The sequence below is a fragment of the Gekko japonicus genome, unplaced genomic scaffold (genome assembly GCF_001447785.1).
Source record: "Gekko japonicus isolate JY-2015 unplaced genomic scaffold, Gekko_japonicus_V1.1 scaffold507, whole genome shotgun sequence".
NCBI lineage: Eukaryota > Metazoa > Chordata > Lepidosauria > Squamata > Gekkonidae > Gekko > Gekko japonicus.
The window spans coordinates 235,028-258,159 of NW_015172020.1; the positions used below are offsets into that span (position 1 = coordinate 235,028).

At 47.1% G+C, this 23,132-nt stretch overlaps 1 protein-coding gene across 1 annotated transcript in view; it reads left to right on the top strand.

Moving 5' to 3' along the window:
* Nucleotides 1-12,054: 12,054 nt before the first annotated feature.
* The window catches only part of ZNF185 (zinc finger protein 185 (LIM domain)), a 49,634-nt gene continuing 38,556 nt past the window's right edge, over nucleotides 12,055-23,132 (top strand). Inside the window, exon 1 of the mRNA XM_015420489.1 lies at nucleotides 12,055-12,176. The gene's annotated coding sequence lies outside the window, so the exon portion shown is untranslated. The remainder of the gene's footprint in view (nucleotides 12,177-23,132) is intronic.

Sequence of the window (23,132 nt, forward strand, 5' to 3'; positions counted from 1 at the left end):
TTTGTTTGGACTCCCATGTGGGGCTTGGCAGCCCCACCACTTGACTAGGGTTGCCAGGTCCCTACCTTTGGCCAGTGGGGGGGAGAAGCTCCTCTCCTGGGATCTTCTGGTATGCACGTGTAGCGATTACATCACCCGGAAGTGATGTCATTACACTAGGCACATCGCCAGGGGGACGCTCTAGCATTCGGCTAGAAACTATGATACCGTAGAGTTTTCGGGCCAAATGCTAGAATGTCCCCCTGGCGACATGCCCGGCAAGGTGATGTCATCCAGGCACTTTGGGGGCGGAGTTCCCCCCGCTGGCTGGATCCAGGCTGGCAGATCAGGGGCCCCTAAAGTGGACAGACCCCTGCTGCCCCCAGGGGGATCTGGTCACCCTACGACAGTTTCATCCACTGAAACTAACCCACATGCACACAGAGTTAGCATGGGTAAAAAGGGTTTTTTTCTCTCCAGAGCTAGCTGGTAAGAGCGGAGTCTCCATCTAGGAAAAACTGGAACCTCTGACCTAAATCAGGTCCCTGCGCAGCAGCTAATGACCTTTAAAAATACTGGGGAAATCTGATCTCTGGTCTCCCAGCATTTCTTCTAGTTCCTTCTCTTAAGGGAAGGAAATGCAGTTGGCTGCTGAGCAATGTTCCCTCTAAGCTGTGGAGTCTTGTGAGCAAAAATTCTACTTTGTGAGCTACTGGCACTAAAGTTGTGAGCTACTGCATAAATTAGTTTGCTCTGGAGCCGTCCTTCCTGAGCTAAGACAAAAATGTGTGAGCCGGAGCCTCAAAAACTATGAGCTAGCTCACACTCACTGAGCTTAGAGGGAACACTGCTGCTGAGATCTAGGCCAGGAATCTGGGACTATAGTCTCTGTACCCTGGCATCAGCAAGCCTAGAAGCCAAAGAGAGCCAGTATAGTGTAGGGACTAGAGTGTCAGATTAAGTTCCAGGAGATCCAGGTTCAAATTCCGACACTGCTATGGAAGCTTGCTGAGTGAGGGACCTAGGGTCAGTCACACCCCCTCAGCCTCACTTGCCTGCCATGAATCTGGGTGAGTCCCTGTGCTGCAAATCATTCACTTCCTTCTCCCACCTAACCTTTTGAAAAGGCCTGCAGGAGGTCTTGGACCTTGCTACGATTATCCCTATGGGCCTACATTTCCCAGATACCCTCCAAGCCTGAGATAGGGCCTGGAGAAATTGGAGGGGAAAGGAAGGCCAATCATCACCAAGGAAGCTAGGCCATGAGAGAAATAATATAAGCTTTGCCCACGAGCTGAGTGGCAGACGCTGCTATCAGGAGAAGAGGATCCCTCACCAGATTGGTGTAGTGGTTAAGAGTGGCAGGACTCTAATCTGGGACAACCGGGTTTGATTCCTCATTCCTCCTCCACATGAAGCCAGCTGGGTGACCTTGGGCCAGTCACAGTTCCCTCAGAGCTGTTCTCTCAGAGCTCACTCAGCCCTACCTACCTCACAGGGTATCTGTTGTGGGGAGAGGAAGGGAAGGAGATTGTAAGCCACTTCAAGTGAAGGGCCGGGTAGAAATCCAACTCTTCTTCACCCAAGGAATGGCTTTGGACCTTGAAAAGAGGCAGGTACAGTGAGGGCCATTGAGGCAGCCACATTAGGAGGCTTTGTGTTTTTTCTTGCCGGCTCCATAATGGACTGATCTCGCTTGTTGAAAATGTGTCCTGTTAAAACTGTTGTTCACAACTGTTTTTGTGTCCCTCCATTTGGTGATGAGCGGGGGGGGGGCTTGCTGCATGTGCCCGCCCCCTGGGCTCCTTACTGCCGGAGCATTGCTCTGGTGCGCTCCGGCAGGAAATGATAACCCACTTTGTTCAATACAGTGGTTTGTTTTAATTTGCCTGGTCCTCACGCCTCAAGCTTGACCATTCACCTGGCAATGCCCTGACCAGTAGAAGGGTCATGTTTGCAATATTCAGGGCCCTCCCAGAGTGGTGCAAACCAAACATGGCTCTTGCCAGCTCCAGTGCCGAAGGGGGCAGGAGGGAGAAGGGTGTGGGTGCGGAGTTAGAAGACTCCTGGGAAGAGGACACACACCTTAGACAAACTCCTCTGTAACCCCACTTGTTGCCTGTGGCACTACCTCACAGGGTTGTTGTGATTACAGAATAGAGATGAGGAGAATGATGTAAGCTGCTTTGGCTCTGTGCTGGGGAGAAAGGCAGGGAATAAATGAATTAAATAATAGCCCTTGGATTGTAGTTTACTTCTTAGGGGGGTTGTGGTGCCCCACCCGCTGGGATGCAAGCCCCCCAAAAAGGAGACTTTCTTTTTGGAAGGACCTGCTGCTAGTTTTCAGGCTTAAAGAGCAAGCCCACCCTCCACATGCACGCCTGTCTCTCTTCCCGTGCATTTTTAGCATGCATTATACCTTGAAAAGGCAAAAACAGTAGACTAAGGAGTGTTTTAAAACCTTGGGACACAAAGTAACACAGACAAAAGTTGCAGGTGGACATCTACTCTCCTCACCCATTTCTTTTTTAAAAAGTGCCCAAGGAAGAATTTTGGAGAACTTGAAAGCTTGCATGCTGTTTTAGGTCATTTTGGTTGGCCCTAATAAAAAAGGTATTACGTGGCTTTTGAAATGCCTGTTGGCTAAGGAGTGCTTTGGCTAACCTTAAAAACTTGACGCCAGGCAGTAACTCAGGGTTGAGGGCGCTGAAGCCAATTTCATTGCAGTGACGTGTGTTCTACCTTAGCCTGAGAAACTTCAGCCTGAACGGCAGCCCTCCAAGTTAAGTGGCTCTTTTCATTGGAGAGCCACAAGCTGAAGGAAGTCTCCTTAGGTTGGAAGAAGGCTTATCAATTTTGCTCAACAGAAGGTAAGGGATAAGTCTTATGCCAACTTAACTCTCTGTTGGATTGTGGTTTTAGGGCATAAGGCACTACGGCCAGCTGCAGTCCTCAGGTTGCCACCAACTAGCTGTTTCCCCACTGAAGGTAGCTTGCCTGGCATCAACCCAAGCCCTGCTTTTTTGATCAGAACTCTCACCCTGTGGAATGGCTGAAAGGGGTGCTGTCTCTGGAATTTTGCAGAGGAGCTGCAAGGCTCCTAGGGCTTTTGCTGGGGGCTTTTAATTGATTGTAGTCTGAAGACGTTTGGTGGGGAGGGGAATAATTGGTAGCTTTCTTTTACATTGCGTTTTTTAATTGTGGACTCCTAAGCTGCCTTGAGCCAAAAAAAGAAAGGTGGGGTATACATATTTTAATGAATAAATTATTGTGGTTGCAGAGAAGTCGATGACACAAAGCATTTTTTTAGGGGGGGGGTACGACTTTAAATTACCTTGCAGACTTCCTGTGTCTGTGCACTGCAAATGCACCATTGGCGATGCAAGTGAGTTCCATACGGTTTAAGTTTTGCAATTACATGAGAAGCCCAAATGAAATAAGAGCCATTTAAAGCCTCTTTGTGTCAGCTGCTAAGCTGTCAAGTTCTGCCTCTAGATGGTGCTCAGTAGCCATCCACAGCTATGGATTTCGGCCATAAACCATTTCCCTGCACAATAGTGCTCCAGTGCAGAATGGTCGTTCTTGTATTCACCTCTCTGAATCTGCATGTTCAGCTCGGTTGCCACCACACCTTCCTTTAAGTAGGAATTGTAAGAGGCTCTTAAAAAGGGGGAAAGACCAGTTGCTGAGTATTGCTGGGACAGCAACTTCGAAGCCACTGGACATTTTCCATGCTGCCACTGCAGAAGATTTGATCTGAACAAAGCCAGATTTCCTTGTTCTGACAGTGTCTGGAGAGTCCTGCTTCAGGGCAGGGAAAGGTGCTTGTCACCAGTCTCATGCAATCCTGGCTCCGTTTCCACTCCTTTCCTACAGAGAAGGAGAAGCCCACCCAGCCTGGGGTGGAAAGAACGTCATCGTATGGAGGTCACTGCCCCCCATTTTCCCAGGTATCTCCTAACCCTGCCAGTATTGTTGTTTATGGTGTGGAACAGAGTGGAAACTGATGAGATAACCGAGAGGCAGTTTTTTAGGGAGCGTGTCACTACCACAGGCATTGAACTGAGGGGGCACAGTTCTAAGCCGGCCAAGCACCCACAAACACACCTCCAACATGGAGTTTGCTTTTATCTCATCACTGGCCGCTTGGTTTCCTTTTTGCTGTGCCTCTTCAAGGGATCGGAGGTAGTATGGGATGTAAAAGACCTTGATCTGAGACCCTGGAGCACTACTGCTAGTGTTAATACATGTACTCCCCTTCATAGGTATCCTAGTAGACATGTGTGGACTCTCTAACTTGAGTTTGGGACATCCTGGGATGTAAAAGACCTTGATCTGAGACCTTGGAGCACTACTGCTAGTGTTAACACATGTGCTCCCCTTCATAGGTATCCTAGTAGACGTGTGTGGACTCTCTAACTTGAGTTTGGGACATCCACCCAGAACTGTGAACAGTGTGGGGGAATCTAAGCAGAAGATAGCTTCATGTGTTCACAAGTGCGAAGGCGAGAGAGCCTGGCTCTCAGATTACACCTGGAAAAAAACCTATGCTACGATTGTAATGGGAGCTCCAAAAATTGTACAGATCAGTACGACAACTGGAGAACCAGAAATGCAATGGTCTGGATTCTCAGGTATAAATGACCAATCAGAGGTCATTGGCACCTAAAAAATGGGGAAGCGTGGAAGCACCTGAAGAGCCACACCGTGTGATGATGCACCCAGGTAGTCTCAGGGGAGGAGCAAAGAATTGCAGTCAACACTTGAGGTTTTGTGTTCGGGTGATGCAGGGGCCGAAGGGAGTACGGGGCAACTTTATAGTGTAAGGAATTCCGTGCAGTCTTCTCCCATGAGTCAGAGCTAGTGTAAAGCTCTATTGCGGGCACACCCAGTAGCAAAAAAAAGGGCACAGGGGAAGCCTAGCTTTTGTTGTAAAAGAATGTGCAGTATCTCTGTACAGGGGTAGATTGGCCCAGAACAGCATAGCTACCGTATTTGCTACTGCTTTAGCGCAATGACAGGAGACTGATATGGCACTCCCAGAACTGGACATGAGCCAGTGTTCCCTCTAAGCTGATTTAGTGTGAGCCAGCTCGCAGTTTTTAAGCCTCCGGCTCACACATTTTTGTCTTTGCTCAGGAAGGATGGCTCCAGAGCAGACTAACTGATGCAGTAGCCAGATCCCTCGCTCACAACTTTCATGCCAGTCGCTCACAAAGGAGAATTTTTTGCTCACAAGACTCCAGAGCTTAGAGGGAACATTGGACATGACCTCTCCCGGGGTCTCTCCTTAAAGGATATGCCTGTGGGACCACCCAGAGAAGAGAAGCACAGAATTCCAGAGGCCCTGGGAGCCTGTAGAGCTGGGCAAGGTGTGTGATTTGTTTTCATATTGGGGGGGATTGCTCAGTGTGGGTGATGTAATGGTGAGCAGAAAGGGAATCTTTATCTGGGGAGCCCGTGGCGGTCCTTGGCAGCTGCTACCAGCCCTAACCAGAACACATGGGAGGGAACGCAGGAGGCATCTTCATATTTACCCGTTGGTCCATTTAGCACAGTGTCCTCTCCTCTGACTGACAGGAGCTATCCAGGGTCTGAGATCCTGGTCTGAGTTCCCGGAGTTGCCAGGGATCGAACCTGTAGCTTACGGAAGACATCATCAGGACTGAGTGGTCTTTCCACTAAAATGGGGAAAGACAAAAGAACATAAGAGATGCCAATGTTGGATCAGGCCAAAGGCCCATCCAGTCCAACATTCTGTGTCACACAGTGGCCAGAAATACCAGGTGCCATCAGGAGGTCCACCAGTGGGGCCAGGACATTAGAAGCCCTCCCACTGTTGACCCCCCCCCCCACAAGCACCAAGATGACAGAGCATCCCTTGCCCCAGAGTCCCTATCTATACCTTGTGGCTAATAGCCACTGATGGACCTCTGCTCCATATGCCTATCTAATTCCCTTTTGAAGCCGTCCATGCTTGTAGCCGCCACCACCTCCTGTGGCAGTGAAGTCCATGTGTTAATCACTCTTTGGGTGAAGAAGTACTTCCTTTTATCCGTTCTAACCCGACCGCTCTGCAGTTTCATGGAGTGCCCACGAGTTCTTGTATTGTGAGAAAGGGAGAAAAGTACCTCTTTCTCTACCTGCTCTTGACGTGACAGCTGCCGAAACAGTTGTCGCAGGTGGTGCAGAAAGGGTCAGAACTGAGCAGCACCCCTCAAGTTGGTCGCTTTCTGCTCCTCTTGGCCACGGTGCGTGCACATTTCTCTGTGGGACTCCTCAGAGAGTGCACTGCTGCCTAAGGGCCAAGAGGGTTGTGGGCCGGTGTTCCCTCTAAGCTGAGTTAGTGTGAGCTGGCTCGCAATTTTTTAGCCTTTGGCTCACACATTTTTGTCTTAGCTCAGGAAGGGATGGCTCGAGAGCAAACTAATTTATGCAGCAGCCAAATCGCTCGCTCACAACTTTAAGGCCGGTAGCTCAGAAAGCAGAATTTTTGCTCACAAGACTCCACAGCTTAGAGGGAGCATTGTTGTGGGCCTGTTATAAGGCCGCAGTCTACTCATGAGTGTATATGAAGACAACTAAGAGCATTTTTAAAAATGGGTCTTCAGAATGCTTGCATGAACCTTAAACAAAGGTTGCATTGACACATCACATATAACTGTGGTGATATGTAATGTCTGAATGCAGCCAAAGTGTTAAGTAGTGCAGCGCAGTGGTTAGAGTGTCAGTCTAGGATCTGGAAGACCCAGGTTCAAATCTCCATCCTGCCATGGTGACTTGCTGGGTGACCTTGGGCCATCACACACTCTCAGCCTAACCTACCTCACAGGGTTGTTGTGAGGATGAAACAGAGGGGAGAAGTAAGCCACTTTGGCTGCCCGCTGATGAAAATTGGGGTAAATGAAGTAAATAAATAAGTAGTTAAGAAAGCTGTTAGGCATCCCAGTGGTTTGGGAATAAGTCAGCTGGATAGTGATAGATTGCAGAGAGTCAAATGGAGCTGAAATCATTTCTAATGTAGTCTTTGCTCGGAATTCAAGGACTTTTGAGCTAATCTTTCCTTTCTATTGGTGTTGACAAGCTGATTCTTGAATGAGAATATTTGGATTGAATGTGAGGGTGATGGGTTTGTTATGTCCCATTTACCGGATGTTTAGGTGCAGGTAAACGTGTCAGCAGGACACTGTGAGGTAACTGCTCAAAAGAATGGCAGATGAAAGTGCTAATGTGTACAAGGTGATGACGAGCCCCAGTGCTTTGTGGGAGCCATTGGCAGCTCTCCTGCCTCCCCAAGGGCATTTTGCATTTCATGTCTGCCTTGGCAAGAGAGCCGCGTTCTGCCTTCCAGCTGCAGTTAAGAAGGGAAGAGGTTCAGTGGTGGCTCATGAAAAACCAGTTTCATTCCCTTGCATCAAATGGGTGGTTTGACCTCCACACCCTGCTTGTTGACTTTCTTCATCAACCACCCCGCTTGAAAAAGAGAGAGAGGAACTGAAGGCTCCCGGCTTCAGCTCGATGGGAGATTGAGTGTTACAGAAAACGGGGGGTACACCCAGTCACATTTCGGATAGGGAATGCTTGGACCCCTGCCTGTTCAACTCACGGTCTGTTCGCCAGCTGTGAATGGGGTGCCAGTTTTTCATCAAAAGGTTCAGCCTTGTTCTTTAGGTTCCTTTTCATGCATTCAAAAAGTACAATACAGTGCAATCAGTCGTATTTCCCGCACGGAAATTCTCTCCCAGTCCAGTGGGGATTCTCCTTCTCCGCCCCCACAGACCTGATGTTGATGCATGCTACTCAGCAATCAGTCACACAAACAGTGAACAAATCAGCCCCGCCAATTATTATAACCACCATTTAACCCCACCACATATACACAGCCTTAACATTTGGTGTTCACTTCTATCCATGCTATTTGCACTGCATTATGCGAGTTGTAGTTCACCACTCACATCATTTAATGACCAGACCCAACCATCCTCTTGTCTGTTGTACAGATGCAAAGGCCTTTGGGAAACAGGGAAATAGAACTCCTCTACCCCAAGGAAACTAAACTCCACTGGCACAAATAGTGCACGGCTGCAGAGCTGTTCGATGGCCATTCAAGCCAAACGGTGGACAGGTGAACAGACTGGGCTCACAGGTGAACATGGCATATTTACCTGTCAAACATGGCATCCCAGATTTGGGGATGCTTAGACTTGATAGGGAAAAAAGTCTCCTTTTTATGATGTATAACTCTAGAAATTTGCCAGCAGTTCACTAAGGCAAATGAATTAATATGGGTCTTAACATCACAGAATCATACAGTTGGAAGGGCCATACAGACCATCTAGTCTAACCCAGATAAGGTTGACTAGCAGTAACCACATTGCCAACTGGATAGTGGAATTCATTCCCCCAGGGCTTTTTTTGTAGAGTAAGCCCAGCAGGAACTCATTAGCATAATAGGCCACACCCAACAGCAGAAATACATTAGCATATTAGGCCACACCCCTGACAGAGCAGCTCATTAGCCTAATAGGCCACACCCCCACATTGCCAGAAGTGTGGTCATTCAGCCACACCCACCTTTTGCTTCTTATTCTGTTTACCTTGTTTGTTGTCCAAACCCAGGGCTTTTTTTGTAGCAGGAACCCTTTGCATGTTAGGCCACACACCCCTAATGTAGCCAATCCTAATGAGTTTCTGCTGTTGGGTTTGGCATATTATGCTAATGAGTTCCTGCTGGGTGTGGCCAACTCGGGAGCCAGACGGAACTCCGTTCCTGTGCATTCCTGCCCCAAAATAGCCCTGCATTCCCCAGACAGCTTCCCATTGCAATTGAGGGTATTTTGTCTTTGGTAGGGTGCCATACATGGCTTGGAAACTGTGTTTGGCTTGAACATACGAAGCTGCCTTGTTCAGAAGTTACAGCGAATGTACTTAGGCAGGGTACATTTGATTTTTATTGAAATGTGCTCCTCTTATGATCAATGCATATACTGCATTTTACTGTGTGATTTTAAACCTCCCATTTATGCAAATACCAGCCCTCAGTTTCATTGGTAAAGTGGACATGCGTTGGCTGTTTCTTACAGACAGATATAGCCACACGTATGCAGAATGTACATTCGTTCACTGTGACATGTGCACGCGGCTTTTCGGTCAGACCATTGGGCCATCAAGGTCAGTACTGTCTAGAATGGCAGTGTCTCTCCAGGATCTCAGATCAAGTTCTTTAACATCACATTTTACCTGATCCTTTTAATTGGAGTTGCCAGGGTTTGGACCTGGCACTGTCTACACTTAAAGCAGGTGGTCTACCGTTCATGGCCCCATGAATTAATGATTGTGAAGGCCTGCCAGTTTGGTGTAGTGGTTAAGAGCAGCAGACTCTAATCTGGAGAACCGGGTTTGATTTCCCAGTCCTCCACATGAAGCCTGCTGGGTGACCTTGGGCCAGTCACAGTTCTGTCAGAGCTGTTCTCTTCAGAGCAGTTCTCTCACTCATCCCTACCTACCTCACAGAGAGCTTGTAAGCCACTCTGAGATTCCGAGTGAAGGGCAGGGTATAAGTCCAATCTTCTTAGTGGGTTGAGATGGGAGAGTCAGGGAAGTGACCTCAGTTCTCTGGCTTTGTGTGAAATGCATGTTTTGCTGGACCCTCAGTAATGACAGGATGCCGGGGGGGTGGGTTGCTCCAAAACTCACAAAGAAGATCCAGGATGTTGAAGAAGAAAAATAATTTGGGGGGAATAAAAATGTTTTTGCCAGCAAATGTGTTTTGTGGAATTTCATGTCCATTAAAGGACATGTGGATGAATATTACTTTGCAAAAATTTCCATGCCTTTGACTATTTGGAACTTTGGATATTGGTAAACTTCACACATGGGGCTATAAGATGTGGTGGGGGTGGGGGTGGGAAGATGGAGACAGAGATGAACCTGGGGTCATAATATCCCTGGCAAATCAATGTTTTCCTTCAATATCTAGTGATGTTCTATTCAAAGAAAAACAATTGCCTTACTGTTATTTGCAGCCAAGACAACCATAGCATCGAAGTGGAAATCAGAAAGTAAACCAACCTTAAACTTATGGTATAAGAGATTATGGAATCTATATATAATGAAACCAACAAAAACTAATGGCGGGTATAGTGAACACTAGTATATGAGCCAGTTTGGTGTAGTGGTTAAGTGTGCAGACTCTAATCTGGGAGAACCGGGTTTGATTCCCCACTCCTCCACTTGCACCTGCTGATCTGACCTTGGGTCAGTCAGAAGCTCTGGCACAGCTGTCCTTGAAAAAGAGCAGTTTCTGTCAGAGCTCTCTCAGCCCCACCCACCTCACAGGGTGCCTGTTGTGGGGAGGGGAAGGGGAAGGAGTTTGTAAACCGCTCTGAGACTCTAATCTGGGAGAACCGGGTTTGATTCCCCACTCCTCCACTTGCGCCTGCTGATGTGACCTTGGGTCAGTCACAAGCTCTGGCACAGCTGTCCTTGAAAAAGAGCAGTTTGTGTCAAGAGTTCTCTCAGCCCCACTGACCTCACAGGGTGTCTGTTGTGGGGAGGGGAAGGGAAAGGAGTTTGTAAGCCCCTCTGAGACTCCAAGTGATGGTCGGGGTATAAATCCAATCTCCTCCTCCTCCTATATGGCTACCTATCCTATCATAGCTAGTTTCTCAAGAGATTACCAGTGGTAATAGACACTCTTCACCTGTGGTAAATAGAGGTGATGATGTTAATGCTAAGTTTATGTTAATATAATATATTAGTACTAAGTTTATGAAAGAAAAAAACCATCACTTTTAAGCCGATGTATATCCAACTGTGATTTGAATGTTCCCTTGTAAGTGGTCAAGCTGTGATATAAACTTATCCTATATAATGGTGATATTATGTATTGTAAATGGACAATTGAAAATTGAATAAAATATTTTTTTTGAAAATATCTAGTGATGTTGGAAGTAGTTATACAAAAAGGGTGAGTGGAATCAGCACACTGAGGCAGGATTTCTAAATTGCACCAGTCCTGTAGCCTTTCCTTTCCTTTCCTTTCCTTTCCTTTCCTTTCCTTTCCTTTCCTTTCCTTTCCTTTCCTTTCCTTTCCTTTCCTTTCCTTCCCTTCCCTTCCCTTCCCTTCCCTTCCCTTTCCTACTAGGAATTTTCCTGATCCAGTTCTGTGGATACCAAAACCATCACGTTTTATTTTCTCTTCCAGTAGACCCATGAGTTCATATAAAGGTTGCTGACAAGAGTGAAATCACCGCTCACTTTCAGATGTTCAAAGAGAAAACTTCTTTGTATCTTTGTAACCTTAAATGCAACCCAAGACCTTTTGCACCGAGCCTAATTGAGTCCTCTTTTGCCTAGCGTCTCTCCTTACAGTTTAAGACGGTCACAAGCAGTGGATTAAGGGTTTGTTCATTCGGCCCAGCAACACCTCCCAGCTCCCCCCTCCCCCCACACTTTTTGAGGGGGGAGGGAATGGGTTCCTGAACATCTAACACAATTAACAGTTTTGATGAGAATGCTTACTTGCATAACTGTGCCAGTCTAGCAGGCCCCCGTCAAGGTACTGGGCTACTGTTACCTTAGGAAGTTTAGTTCTGGTTTTGGTGCAGGGTGGACAGTGAGAGAGCCACAGCAGCGTCACCCAGTGGGTGCCATCAGTTTGTAAGCCTTGGTCATGGCTGCGGAGTGGGCGATGGTGCAGCACCAGGTGTAGGAATGCGTGTCAAAGCTGTGGGATCTCCTGAGTGAGTTGTTTTGGCATCTCAGGCCCCGAGCCCTTGACCCCAGATGGAATTTGGCAAAAGCAAATGACCGTAGATTTGCTGGAATTCTCCCCCATCAGGCCAGGGTGTCTAGAGCGACACACGGCAGGGAATGCGAAGAATGTGCCAGGGGAGCGGCAGCACCTCCTCGCTAAAGTGCTGGGGGGGGGGGAAGAGGGAAGGAGGGGGAGCCTCTCCGCCGTGGATGGAGAAACCAGTTTGATCCCCTGCAGGGCAAAAACACACACCCACAGTGTCATCTCCCTCCCAAAACAAGGCTGGGCCTTGGCTGAGGCTCATTCTGCCTTGCCCACGTTGCAGGGGAGAGCTCGGCACTGGCGAGGAGAGCGCTCGGGCCACAGCTGAGAGAGAGAGTCCTGTTAAATGCTCGAAGCCCTTGGGAGAAGGAAGCCACTGCAGAGAGGGCTGACGCATGTAAGTACCACTCTCCCTGTTGCGAGGGGCGAGAGCGCCTGCCTCCCACTGCCCTTTCGCTGCTCCCGCCTCCTTTCTTTGTTTTACCCCCTTGAAGTTTGCACCAAGGGGGGTCGTAGAACAAAGGCCCTCCTACAGTGAGTGAACCGATCGTGCCTGGAGAGTTGTTGCCTAGAAGAATCCTGGGTCTTTCAGCTTTTGAGGCTGAAAAGCTGCTCTGAGTTATTGCTTATTCCAAATCAACTGATCTGCGCTCGGAAGATCGACTGCCTGGCCGATCGCTCTTTCCTCTGTGATAGTTTCCGCTTTCCCCTTTCTTCACATGCTTCTCCTCTCTTCCGGTTTAGGCTCACAACAACCCTGTGAGGTAGGGTATGTTGAGAAAACGCTTCATTACAAAGGAGCACTCTGTGAACCAATGCCTCCTTCTAAGCTGTGGAGTCTTGTGAGCAAAAATTCTACTTTGTGAGCTACTTGGCACGAAAGTTGGGAGCGAGCGATTTGGCGACAGCATAAATTAGTTCGCTCTGGTGCCGTCCTTCCTGAGCTAAGACAAAAATGTCTGAGCCGGAGGCTAAAAAACTGTGAGCTAGCTCACACGAACTCACCTTAGAGGGAACACTGGTTTGAACACAGATTCCCATGGTCCATTGCTTTCGCCAGTCTTTCATGTTTCTATCCCGTTCTTCCAAGAGGCTCTGAAGAATTAACTTAGGTTCCCTCCCCACCTTCTAGCCTCCCAACAGCCCTGCGGTGTAGGTTATACTGAGATATGGTGACTGGAGAAATACACAGACTTTCTGAACTCTCCAGCTTGTCAGAAGCGCCAACCAGACCATCAGATACGATGTAAGGATGTTCGCTACTTTCCCAAGGATGCAGCAAGGAAATTTGTTTTAAGGGGGTAAAATGCTGTCCGTAACTCCCAGGGAGATGGGCTTGCCATCAAGTGTTTGGGTAATGTAATAGATGTCTCTCTGACAAGCTTTGCTTTAACAGCCAGTCTTCATTGGTTAACAGCAAGTGCTGATTGATTATTATTCCTGTCACGGCCCTTGCAACAAGCTCAAATCCCACTGGTGCAGTTCCCCTAAGATGGGGGTAAGGTTAAAAGCAGTACCTGTTGCATTTGTGTCTGGCATGCCATAGTCAAAGCCCAACAAGAAAGGCAGTGGTTAATGTAACACCAGAGCATCACAGTGTGGAGAGAATAAAAGGTGTTCCCTTCAGTAGACGAGGTGCCAGAGACCGCTGTGGGTTAGGGATGCCAGCCTCCAGGTGGGCCTGGTAATGAATAAGTAAACACTGCAAGACGTGTATACATTGTGTTCTATTTATAACTATCATTCTATAAAGTGCATAATGTGCTATTATTGCATCCTTATCTGGGACATGTATTCAATTCATTTAGTTTAGCAACTACCAGTCAATTTCGCATCAATTTTTTTAAAAAAGTCAAAAAAAAATTGATGTGAAATTGACTGGTAGTTGCTAAACTGAATGAATTGAATACATGTACCTGATAAGGCAGGAGCTGCGGTGGCTCAAGTGGTTAAGACGCTGAACTGCAGGCTGTGGAAGGTCAGTAGTTCAGCAGTTCGAGACCCAGGTGCCGCATGATGGAGTGAGCTCCCATCTCTAGTTCCAGCTCCTGCCAACCTAGCCGTTCGAAAGCGAGAAATTGCAAGGAGATAAGTAGGTACCACTTCGGTGGGAAGGTAACAGCGTTCTGTGCACCTTGGTGTTTAGTCATGCCAACCAACATGACCACGGAAACGTCTTCAGACAGCGCTGGCTCTTTGGCTTTGAAACGGAAATGAGCACTGCAACCCTAGAGTCGGATTCGACTGGCTTTCGAGCAAGGGAACCTTTACCTTTTTTACCTGATAAGGATGTAATAGTAGCACAATATGCACTTTATAGAATGAGAGTTACAAATAGAACGTGTTAACTTATACATCTCTTGCAGTGTATATTTATTCGTCACCAGGCTTTCCTAACACTGCAGCTCAGGTTGCTACAGCCTCCAGGTGGGACCTGGGGATCCCCTGGAATTATAGTTCACCGCCAGACTACTGAGATCAGTTCCCCTGGGGAAAATTGGTGCTAAGGAAGGAGGACTCTATGGCATTGTACCCCGCTGAGGTCCCTGTCCTCCCCAGGCTCCATCCCCATATCTCCAGGAGTTTCCCCCCCTGAATCTGGGAACCCTACCCCCCTCATCCCCCACCCACTGGTGGCCAAGGAGAACCTGGCGACCCTACTGTGGGTTGATGCTCGGGAGATCTGATATTTGCAGCATCCGGCATGGCGATTTCCCCACCATTTGGACTGAGGTTCTATCCCAATCAGAATGAAGGGAATGTTTGCAGAAGGGAGGAACCAGCAATGTGAGCAGTGCTGGGGAGCCCTTCCTTTGGTCCAATTTTCCACCTGACCACAAGCCCAGTTATCTCTGTCTCCACACCCAATGCCTCTAGCTGTCATCCCAGGAAAGAGGCGTTAAGTGCTCGTTTTATGATTGAATTAAGGAGGAAGGTAATTGGCTTCCGTTAGGGTGCTTTCTGCGCCTGTCAGCTTGGGGGAGGGGACGACATTTTCTTTAAATAGCACAACCGATCTCTGGGTTTATTGGGTGCAGGTAAAGGCACGTATCCTACCGTAGGCTGGAGAAGCTGTCACCAGCCCAAGGAGTCTTCCTCCAGCTTAATGGGCTGCTCTGTTGGAGAAAGAGCCATTTAAGTCAGAGGAAGAACTCCTTAGGCTGGAGGAAGGCCCCCAACCTTGCTCAGTGGAGTGTTAGGACACATGCCATAGCAGGCGAAGGCGAAGGCGGCGTGTGAGTTGTCTATGATTTCGTCCAGTGTTGTATTTAGTATTGAATGCAGGAGTGAATAGGCAAGTTTCTAGTCCTTATGGTAGGCATGGTAGGTCTTGAAAATCTGGGGTGATCTGAGTAGGATTTCCACTGGTTCGCGGGGAAAGCTTCAGTACCCAGAGTAGCTCCTCCTTTAGCTTGCAGGAGGAGAATAATTTATGCAAATGAATCCAACATATGCAAATGAGCCAAGAGATGCAAACCTATACCATTTACGCAAGTCACAGAAATTGATTACGTAAGCTTATTAGAACTGCAGTTGTTCCAACCAGGATAACTTAGATGGGGGGGGGGTTGCCTCTGAGTGGCGTGGTCAGCCTAAGAGTCTCCTCCGCTCTTAGGTTTCTGTCCCAATTATGACCCCCCCCACACACACACCTCTGTCCTTTGCTGCCATGCATGGGTCATTCCTCCATCTCTTCTATTTCTGTAACTAGGACGGTGCCGGCCATCCATGACCCCTTCCACTTATGCTGAGGCAGGCTTGTGCCTAATTGATTGGATCAGCTCCACGTGTATAATTTGTGGGTTATGCATCATTCATTTGGCTCCCCGTGAACTTATATGTTTCTTTTAGCTTGTTTATTTGATTTGATTTATGCTTAGATGGCTTTTTGAAAGCAAAGACGAGACACGCTTATAGAGGCCAGGTTGTCATCAGCTATCACTTATATCTAATAGCAAAGGGGCTGTGGCCCAAAGCCAGTTGTGGAAGCAGCGAAACCAGGCCACCCGCAGCCCAGGCAATTATTTCTAAATAGACAACTCCTTGGATGTGCAGGAAAGATCTGACTTGGCAAAATTAACGGAGAGGGAAAAGAGAACTCAAAAGCGCCCCGAGGAAGACCGAGCATGATCCTGAAGGCACAGAATGCTATGAGCAGCTGGAAGTCGGCTAAAAGAAAAAAGGGGCAGTGAACCAGTTCAGATGTCTGAGAGCTCCAGAGATTTCTGGCAAGCTGCTCCCTGTCCCCAGCACAGCTATTTCTAATTTCCTTGCCAAGAGAGGAGATGCAGAGAATGATCCTATAACGCCATTCTACCAGCTGCTGCTGTGGACTGCGGGGTGCGCAGGCATGCTGACTTCTGTTGCCGGGGTGGGGGGGGGGGGGGGAAGGCTTTGCCTGCAGAATGCTGTATGCGGCACAAATCCTCTGCTCGCCAAGGTAGAAAGGAAGGGGCTGAAGGCTAGCTCCCTTCAGTCCACCATCTCCCCGGGGACGAGGGCCAAAGAGGGAAGGTCTTGCTTACCCTCCACACTTCAGGCTTAAACCCATTACAGGAACAGGACTCAGATACACTCATCCCTTAATACAGGTTCTCAAGAAGACCTCATGGGAGGGAGAATAAAGTTACTTTCCGTGTTTTGGTCCTGAGCCAGGTAAGGGATGTTCATGAGGACCAGTGTCATGTCCCAAGAGTTCTTGAGATGCAATGCCAGTTTCTCCAAAATTCCCTTTCATGCCATTTTCCATGGAAACCTTGGGCAAGAAGGCCTTTGAGGTTCCCAGCATATTCTGAAAAGTCTCCACTCATTGGCAGTCACAGCTAAGTTACATATTAATGTTTAGCAGTACCGTGTGCCTCTGATAAGCAACTTTTAGGAACAGATGCTAGCTCTGTACTTTGCTCGAGGGTTTCCCATCTAACCGGTCCTTTTTGGAGGTGGATTGCTGGACTACACAGAGCTTTGTCAAATCCACTGAAACACTTTTTACAGCTTTTTTTCTGCTTTCCTCCTTTCCTTGCGCTCTCTACACCTGTCCCTTAAGCTAACATGTTTTTAAAAAAATGAGAACAAATCTTCAATCAAATTGCAATGTTCGATTTTCCGGGGTGTATGATACTGAATTGTTTTTTCTTCCGATAAACTGTGGCCAAGCTGCTGCCAGGGACCGCGCCATTCAATAAAACTGTGGTTTGTAAATCCAGATGTTACAACAGACCACAATTATTTATCACCTGCAGTAGTTAACAAATCCCAGGTCGGAATCCCTGTTTGGTGCCAGCCAACTAACCCAGGCTTGTCTGACTGTCTGCATTCAGATGTCACAACTACCAGTTCCCTGAAAGGAAGACTAGGTTTTTATCCATGTGCTATTAAGAAAAAGAAAGGGCCATCTTAAATTCACATATAAGATACGGTTATGTATTTTAAACAGTGTGTGCATAATCCTTAATGGGGAGTGTCGTCTTATATGCAGTGTTGTCTTCTTTTTCCTGAGATTGGCTCAAACCGTGGTTCATAAAGCCCGTTTCGTCAACACTGAATACAATGGTCTTAGGGCAGGGGGCTGTGGCACAGTGGCAGAGCACTGGTTTGACATGCAGGAGGTTCCAGGTTCAATCCTCGGCATCTCCAATCAAAGTGTGGAATTCACTGCCACACTTGGAATTCACTGCCACAGGAAGTGGTGGCGGCTACAAGCATGGACGGCTTCAAAAGGGAATTAGATAAGCATATGGAGCAGAGGTCCATCAGAGGCTATTAGCCACAAGGTATAGATAGGGACTCCGGGGCAAGTGATGCTCTGTCATCTTGGTGTTTGGGGGGGTCAACAGTGGGAGGGCTTCTAATGTCCTGGCCCCACTGGTGGACCTCCTGATGGCACCTGGTATTTCTGGCCACTGTGTGATACAGAGTGTTGGACTGGATGGGCCTTTGGCCTGATCCAACATTGGCGTCTCTTATGTTCTTATGTTCTTAACCAGGTGGCAGGTGGTATGTCTGAGACACTGGAGAGCCACTGCCAATCTGGAGTAGACAATACTGACCTTGACGGACCAATGGTCTGATTCATTATAAGGCAGCTTCGTATGTATGTATGTCTTCTTGTCAGTCTGTCTTTAGGGTACTGGCTTTTTGAAAGAATTCAGCCTTACAGATTTTGGAAACTACAATGAATGCAACAAGAAACCCCCTTTCATCCCCTCTGACTCATTTGAGAGTATTGCTGATGTCCTAATTGTGGGGAAAGTTTCCCTCGGCTGGGGAGGTTCTTGCTCAAGCTGTTGCGTGGACTTTGGCAGCCATAGGGTCTCCTTCCTTGTTAAGCAGAATCTGTTGAATAATCATTTGGAATTAATTGTATATAACGACAATAATTATCCTTATGCAGTGTGAAGTGAGGGATCACAGACGTGCGGGTAATAACAGAAGGACTTTCAGCCGGTCATAAAGCTGCTGGAGCCACAGAGTCTCCAGGGGGGCAAAAGCCAAATACTCCCTTGTCCCAACAGCTGCTGACCTCTGTTGTTGTTCAGTTGCACAGTCGAGTCCGACTCTTCGCGACCCCATGGACCAGATCCAGCCAGGCCTTCCTGTCTTCCGCCGTCCTCTGAAGTTGGCTCAACTTCATGCTCGTTGCATCTATGACACTGTCCAACCATCTCATCCTTTGCCGTCCCCGTCTTCTTTGACCTTCAATCTTTCCCAGCATCAGGGTCTTCTCCAGTGAGTGCTCCCTTCTCGTTTGGTGGCCAAAGTATTTGAGCTTCAGTTTCATTATCTGGCCTTCCAGGGAACAGTCAGGGTTGATTTCTTTTAGGATTGACTGATTTGATCTTCTTGCAGTCCAAGGGAGTCTCAAGGACCTCTAGGTTGGAACAAAGACAGCTAAGGAGACACAGGATGTATCTGAGACTATAAAGAAGAAACGACTGTGTATGTTCCATTATACAAAGAAAATAAACCACTGCTAATTATATAAAAAGGCTATCTTGTATATTCTTGAAGTCTTACAATATGAGTTCTAGTAACCAGATTCTCATGTATGCATGGACAATATTTGTTACATTAGATTCAAAATTAACAAGGAAGTAACATTAGAAGTTCCAGCTCCTGCCAACCTAGCAGTTCGAAAGCAAGAAATTGCAAGTAGATAAATAGATACAGAATGGATTTATTACCGGGCAGGGGAGACACCTTGATCACAAAGGCAGTTTTATCTTATCGGCTCTTTAATGGCCTGCTTGTGTTTGGTGGACAGTTTTTAATGCCGCTTATGTCCAATGGCTTGTGCTTTAAAGGCTTGTTTTTAATACTGCCACGTGGATTTCACTGTAAGCCGCTTACAGCAGGCCTCTGAAGAGGCGGCACAGAAATATTATCCTAAGTAAATAAATTAAAGCCATGTGCCCTGGGATCCAGCTGAGACAGAAACTTAACACACTCCCTAACTCCTGATGGCCCCATCTCTTTGCCTTGCCCCACCCGCTCACCTGACCAGTCCCCTCCCAGTTTCTGCCGTGGTTTGGTCACATTGAATTAAATCAAGAATTAGAAGAGTCTTTCAGATATCCGGGGGTGGGTGGGTGGGGCCAAAGCCACTGCCATTTTGTAACTCCCCCAAGAGGAGTGGGGGAAAGGAAAAGAAGAAGACAGCTGATGTATTTATCATGGGTAGGCTTTCATCTGCCTCCTTTGACAGATGTGCTCACTTGGTCTGAGAAGATAGTGGGTCTAGCTAGCCAAGGCTTAGAAGCCAAATTAACAAGGTAAAAAGTAACAGGAATATACAGCAGGTGCCAATTATGGGGAGCTTCAGGGCGTAAGAAGAACCATGTGGGATCACAGCAAAGGTTCACTTAGTTCAGCATCTGTTTCTGAAGAAGAGCATACTCATGAGCGGAGCAAGAAGAAAACGGCTCTCTGCTGCTGCCACTCCCAGCAACTGGCACTGGGCAGGAGGCTGCCACTGGGACCCTCCCCACCCTCGGCACCTCCATGGGTTTGTCTTACCCCTTGTCAAAGCCCCCCTGTGCTCCCCTGGCCACATCTCATGACAGTCCCAAAAATTCAATTCTGCCTTCTACGAAGTACTTCCTTCTGCCTGTCCTGATGACAGAAGATGTAACCGAGCAGGATACCCGTTTTTTGGCATCAACCCCCCCTGCCCAGTCGACCCACACTTCTCAACCAATGCCACACCCACAGTTGAAGGTTTGCTCTCCACTCACTGAGAAGCAAGGACAGGGAAAATTTCCCTCCTCTAATGCATTATAATCAGCATCGTTAACACTAGGTGTCAGTCTCTCCATATGCTAAAAAAGGCATCTTGGAAATTGTCCTTCTCTCAGGGCAAAATGAAAATGTGAAACCACCAAGAACTTGTAACAAAGAAGGCAAGCCTCTGGGGCGCAACGGATGTATGACAACCTTTCTGGAAACCACAACACAATCCATCAATACTGTGGAATGATGGTTTCACAGACCAAACATGTGAGCACGTGGAAGGGTGTGTGAGTGTGCGCGAATATTTAAAACATACAATAGCTGCTGCAGGCAAAATATTTTCTCTTCCCCTGGGCACAGAAAAAGTGGTTTTCTTTATGGTTGAATAGAACTTTACACCTCCCTCATGGATCACTGCCTTGATAGCAAGGGAACCTTTCCCTTTCCCTTTAACATTTGAGATGTCCGTGTAGAGGCACTGGATCTGGAATTTACAGTTTACAGTGTGAGGTCATTTACAAAATTTACAAAATTATTTCCAAAGTCCTCATCCACAGTAATTATAATGAAGAGTTCAACTTGCCAGGGAACTCAACTGTTTGTCGAGAAACCCTTTGAACGATACTGCCAGAAACAAAATAGAACAAAACAGATGAGAATCCCAGGTAAATTTCTCATTTGCGGCAAGCTTCATCAGAATTGTTTCTACTTTACACATGGATAATATTTCCAAAACTGGGAAATATTTGGAAATAAATATTGCAACCGATCCAAAATGTTTATAAGAATGGTGGTCATCCTTCCCTTTGAAACAGTCGGCAACAGGTTCTCAGATCATACAAGAAAAAGATCTAAGAACCTTTTGCTGACTGTTTCAAAGGGAAGAATGACCTCCGTTCTTATAAATGTTTTGGATCAGCTGCAATATTTAAAGAATACACACTGGTTCCAGCTCTGGGAAATATTATTCATGACTGATACTTGCTTCAATCAGAAACAACTCTGATGAAGATTTGCCACAAATGAGAAGTTTACCTAGGATTCTCTCGTCAGTTTGGTTCTGGGAATTTGTTTCCAGCAGTATCGTTCAAAGGCTTTGTTTATCGACAAACAGTTGAGTTCCCTGGCAACTTGAACTCATCATTATAATTATTGTAGATGAGAACTTTGGTAATAATTTTGGAAATTTTGTAAATGACCTCACACTGTAAATTGTAAATCCCAGATCCAGCGCCTCTACACGGATGTCTCTAATGTTACTTCCTTGTTAATTTTTAATAAGGTAAAGGTAAAGGTAAAGGTCTCCCTTGCTCGAAAGCCAGTCGAGTCCGACTCTAGGGTTGCGGTGCTCATCTCCGTTTCAAAGCCGAAGAGCCAGCGCTGTCCGAAGACGTTTCCGTGGTCATGTGGCCGGCATGACTAAACACCAAGGCGCACGGAGCGCTGTTACCTTCCCACCGAAGTGGTCCCTATTTATCTACTTGCAATTTCTTGCTTTCGAACTGCTAGGTTGGCAGGAGCTGGAACTAGAGACGGGAGCTCACCCCGTCTTGCGGCACCCGGGTCTCGAACTGCTGAACTACTGACCTTCCACAGCCTGCAGTTCAGCGTCTTAACCACTTGAGCCACCGCAGCTCCTAATTTTTAATATAATGTAACAAATATTGTCCATGCATATTGGAGAATCTGGTTACCAGAACTCATATTGTAAAACGTCCAGGTGGGGGCCGGCGTTCTCCCAGAATTACAACTGCTTCTCAGACTACAGAGATCAGTCCCCCCTGAAGGAAATGGCAGCTTCGGAACTGCAAATGCCTCATTCCATCGCCTTCCATCCAGAGCTTTGGGGATGTCTCAGCTGGAATGGTGCTCAGTTCAGCCTTCTTGCTTACTCAGCAAAGAGTTCTCTCCACCTCTGGCTGCTTTTCTTTTTTTCTTTTCTTCAATAGATTTTTATAACATATACAAAAACATACACAAAAAACCCAGAAAAAATAAAACATTTCCATCATCTTGTTAAATTACATTTTTGCAGAGAATTTCCAATTACTCAAATAATATACATTTTTCGCTGTCATTTAGATGTTTGTTCTGGCAACTTTTTCTGAGTCCTAATTGGCACATGGCAGAACATGAGATGACAGAAGGGTCTACATCACTTCTCACTGTACTGGGAGGCTCACATAGGACCATGTTTTAGAATGCTTCCCCACACTTAAAAGAACTTCCTGCAAATAGAAAATCAACACTTCAAGGAGAGGGGAGGAGGTAGAATCTTTCTCCATGCTATGATAGCATTGAGGGGTTGTTGTTGGGGTTTTTTTGTAATGCAAAGGAATTTCCAAAGCTGGAATTCAGCACCTGCACTCTGAAGTGCTGAAGTCCATTCTGCCACTTGAGGGCTTTCCACCTCATTCTGCTGCGTGTGTTAAGACCCAGGCTGCACATGCAGCGATATTAGAGGGTAGATTCCAAGGCAGGGATGCCAGGTTCCACCTGGCCACCAGCAAGGGATGGGGGGGGCAAGGTGATAAAATGGACGTTACTGCTTCAGAGTCCATGTGCAAGGGACCATTTTTTGAAAGTTTCCTTAAGTACAAAAAAGTACAAGTGACTCCCCGCTCCCCAACTCCTAGCAGCGTATCAAAAAGAAAAGTGCTAAGCCAGCCCATCCCCTGCTATGCTAGTTGGTCATTTTTTTAAAAAAACACAACAACATACAGAAGCATTTAAAATTTTTAGATTGGAATTCAGTAGCCCCTTAGAGACCAATGAGATTTTGGCGGGTCTAAGTTTTTGAGACTCAAAGGTCTTTTTGTCAGACTCTTGAAACCTTATACGTTGAAAATCTCATAGGGTTCTAAGGTGCTACTGGCTCTTTCACTGCATGCCAACACTGCTACCCTCTTGGGAAAAGATTAAAATTGTGAGTGTCCCCCCCCCCAGTCTGAAGTGGTTCAGCCGATTTCACCTTGCAGCCTGTTTTACCATTCCATGCCCCTGCGAGTATAGACCAGATTCCCTGATACGTCCATTTCATGTAATCTTCCGATTCTTCACTTCACTGGCATATTGCATACTCTTCATCATTTCCCAGATAAAAATGGGAACGCGGCGGCGCCTC